Source organism: Mus caroli, unplaced genomic scaffold (assembly GCF_978045245.1).
Source record: "Mus caroli unplaced genomic scaffold, Mus_caroli_1 scaffold_82, whole genome shotgun sequence".
In the NCBI taxonomy this organism is placed as follows: domain Eukaryota; kingdom Metazoa; phylum Chordata; class Mammalia; order Rodentia; family Muridae; genus Mus; species Mus caroli.
Window position 1 is genome coordinate 608,037 of NW_028227337.1, and position 3,716 is coordinate 611,752.

The window sequence follows — 3,716 nt, forward strand, 5'->3', positions numbered from 1 at the left end:
TTCAGATGATATGATATGATAGGATGCAAAAGCAACCCCCAAAGTTATACCAAAGAACACCTACAGATGAAAAATTATTTCAGGAAAGTGGCTCATTATAAAATTAACTCAAGGTTGCTGATTTCCGAGCAGAGGAGGTTCGTCCTGTCCGGCTTTTGCGGGGCGGTGGCCACGGCCAAGAGGCCTGCGTGGACCTCGGGGACGCCGAGCTGCGAGTCTTGGTCCTCGTGGCCTTGGCAGCACCGGGGTGAGGAGAGGCGACTCCCGGTTCTCACTGTGTCGGAGTCTCCGCTAGGCCGGCAGGTTTTGGCTCGACCGTCATGGCGTCCCAGCCGAGTTCTTTGAAGAAGAAAGAGGAAAAGGGCAGGAACATCCAGGTGGTGGTGAGATGCAGACCATTTAATCTGGCAGAGCGGAAAGCTAATGCCCACTCAGTAGTGGAATGTGACCATGCACGGAAAGAAGTCAGTGTACGGACTGCAGGGTTGACGGACAAGACCTCAAAGAAGACATACACGTTTGATATGGTGTTTGGAGCATCTACAAAACAAATTGATGTTTACCGAAGTGTTGTTTGTCCAATTCTAGATGAAGTTATTATGGGCTATAATTGCACCATCTTTGCATATGGTCAGACTGGCACTGGAAAAACTTTTACAATGGAAGGTGAAAGGTCACCTAATGAAGTATATACCTGGGAGGAGGATCCTCTGGCTGGTATAATTCCACGCACTCTTCATCAAATTTTTGAGAAACTTTCTGATAATGGCACTGAGTTTTCAGTTAAAGTGTCCCTGTTGGAAATCTATAATGAGGAGCTTTTTGATCTTCTTAGTCCATCTTCTGATGTTTCTGAAAGGCTGCAGATGTTTGATGATCCCCGGAACAAGAGAGGAGTGATAATCAAAGGCTTAGAGGAAATCACAGTACACAATAAAGATGAAGTCTACCAAATCTTAGAGAAGGGAGCAGCAAAAAGGACAACTGCAGCAACCTTGATGAATGCTTACTCTAGTCGTTCACACTCAGTTTTCTCTGTTACGATACACATGAAAGAAACAACAATTGATGGAGAAGAGCTTGTTAAAATAGGAAAGTTGAATTTGGTTGATCTCGCAGGAAGTGAAAATATTGGGCGTTCTGGAGCTGTTGACAAGAGGGCCCGGGAAGCTGGAAATATCAACCAATCCCTCTTGACTCTGGGAAGAGTTATTACTTGACCAGTGTAAATCTGACCTGCAAACCAAGACACAGGAACTTGAAACCACTCAGAAACATTTGCAAGAAACAAAATTACAACTTGTTAAAGAGGAATACGTCTCTTCAGCCTTGGAAAGAACCGAGAAGACGCTACATGACACTGCCAGCAAGTTGCTTAACACAGTTAAAGAAACCACCAGGGCTGTATCTGGCCTACATTCTAAACTGGACCGCAAGAGAGCAATTGATGAACACAATGCTGAAGCTCAGGAGAGCTTTGGCAAAAACCTCAACAGTCTGTTTAATAATATGGAAGAATTGATTAAGGATGGCAGTGAGAAACAAAAGGCCATGCTAGACGTTCATAAGACACTGTTTGGTAACCTGATGTCTTCTAGTGTCTCTGCATTAGACACCATTACCACGACAGCACTTGAATCTCTCATGTCTATTCCAGAAAATGTGTCAGCTCGTGTTTCTCAGAATTCTGATATGATATTGGAAGAGCAATCGTTAGCAGCACAAAGTAAAAGTGTTCTGCAAGGATTGATTGATGAACTTGTGACCGACCTTTTCACTTCCCTGAAGACCATCGTAGCCCCTGGTGTGGTTTCCATCTTGAACATAAATAGGCAGCTACAGCATATTTTCAGGGCTTCATCGACAGTGGCTGAAAAGGTAGAAGATCAAAAAAGAGAAATAGACAGTTTTCTCAGCATATTATGTAACAATTTACATGAACTCCGAGAAAACACAGTTTCTTCCTTGGTTGAATCACAAAAGCTTTGTGGAAACCTAACTGAAGACCTGAAGACAATAAAGGAAACCCATTCACAGGAACTTTGCCAGTTAAGCAGTAGTTGGGCAGAGAGGTTCTGTGCTTTGGAGAAGAAGTATGAAAACATCCAGAAACCACTGAACAGTATTCAAGAAAATACAGAGCGGAGGTCTACTGATATAATCAATAAAACAACAGTTCACAGTAAGAAACTTCTTGCTGAATCTGATGGATTATTACAAGAACTCAGACACTTTAATCAAGAAGGCACACAGTTGGTTGAAGAGTCTGTAGGACACTGCAGTTCACTCAACAGCAACCTGGAGATTGTATCCCAAGAGATCACCCAGAAGTGTGGGACCCTGAACACAAGCACAGTTCATTTCTCTGATCAGTGGGCATCCTGCCTAAGCAAGAGAAAGGAAGAACTTGAGAATTTAATGGAGTTTGTAAATGGATGTTGTAAAGCTTCAAGTTCGGAGATCACTAAGAAAGTAAGAGAACAGAGCACAGCTGTTGAGAACCAGCACAGCTCCTTTGTTGCTCAGATGACTTCTGATGAAGAAAAATGTAAAGCAGGAAGCCTGGAGCTTGATAAAACTATAAAGACTGGGTTAACAAAGCTGAATTGCTTTCTGAAACAGGATCTCAAACTAGATATCCCAACAGGTATGACACCAGAGAGGAAAAAATATTTATATCCAACAACACTTGTGAGAACTGAACCACGAGAGCAGCTGCTTGATCAGCTGCAAAAGAAACAGCCACTAATGATGCTAAACAGCTCAGAAACCAGCAAGGAGACCAGTCAGGACATGGATGAAGAGAGGGAGGCTCTGGAGCAGTGCACTGAGGAACCTGTAAGTCCAGAGACAACTGAACACACCAGTGCGGATTGCTCTTCCAGCAGAGGGCTTCCTTTTTTCCAGCGTAAAAAGCCACATGGAAAAGACAAAGAAAACAGAGGCCTTAACCCGGTGGAGAAGTATAAAGTGGAAGAGGCCTCGGATCTCTCCATCTCCAAGAGTAGACTGCCCCTGCACACCTCCATAAACCTCTAGCTGATCTGAGGCTTAGGATGTCATCTTTAAAATACAACCTGAAACTCCACAGTCTGAAGATATGTACAGATGAAAAGGGGACTGCTGTATGAGGGCCCCACAGTAACTGTAGTTGAACTGAAAGTTTTTTTTATAATCCCTGTAGTCCAAGGATGTAGTAAGCTGGGTGCCATTTGGGATTTACATTGAATATGTGTGTGTGTTTCTAGCTTTTTATATAAAGAAGCTCTTCTGTAACAAGTAAGTATTTTTCTTGTATATAATTAAATACCAAATATATGGAAATCGTTGTTCCAGGTTTAGACTTGTATTGGTGAATGCCATCTCCTTTGCTGTCTGGCTAAGGCTATTTCCCTATCTCCAACCAGCCTTTTCTAGTTTGTCTTCGGCTCATGTCTCCCTTTTCCTGTCCCTTAACCATTTGTAGCCTACAGAAAGGTTTCTTTAGTATGAGAAACCCAGGGTTTTACCTGGAACTCTTCTATCTCACTGATTACCTTTACAATCACTGTCAGAACACCTGACCCTGGAAGGACCCTTCCTTCCCAGCTCTTCATTTGTTCCTCGCACACATCTCATTCCTTCCTGAGGTCTGACACATCACCAGCCTCCCTGTAGTGTCAGCTCCTACTACAGGAGACCTGTCTAAAGCTCTAACTCATCCTTGAGGCCCCGCT

At 43.4% G+C, this 3,716-nt stretch overlaps 1 pseudogene; it reads left to right on the forward strand.

Annotated features, from left to right (window-relative positions):
- The first annotated feature begins 310 nt into the window (after positions 1–310).
- Positions 311–3,050, forward strand: LOC146999664 (kinesin-like protein KIF11 pseudogene; annotated as a pseudogene).
- Positions 3,051–3,716: the final 666 nt, after the last annotated feature.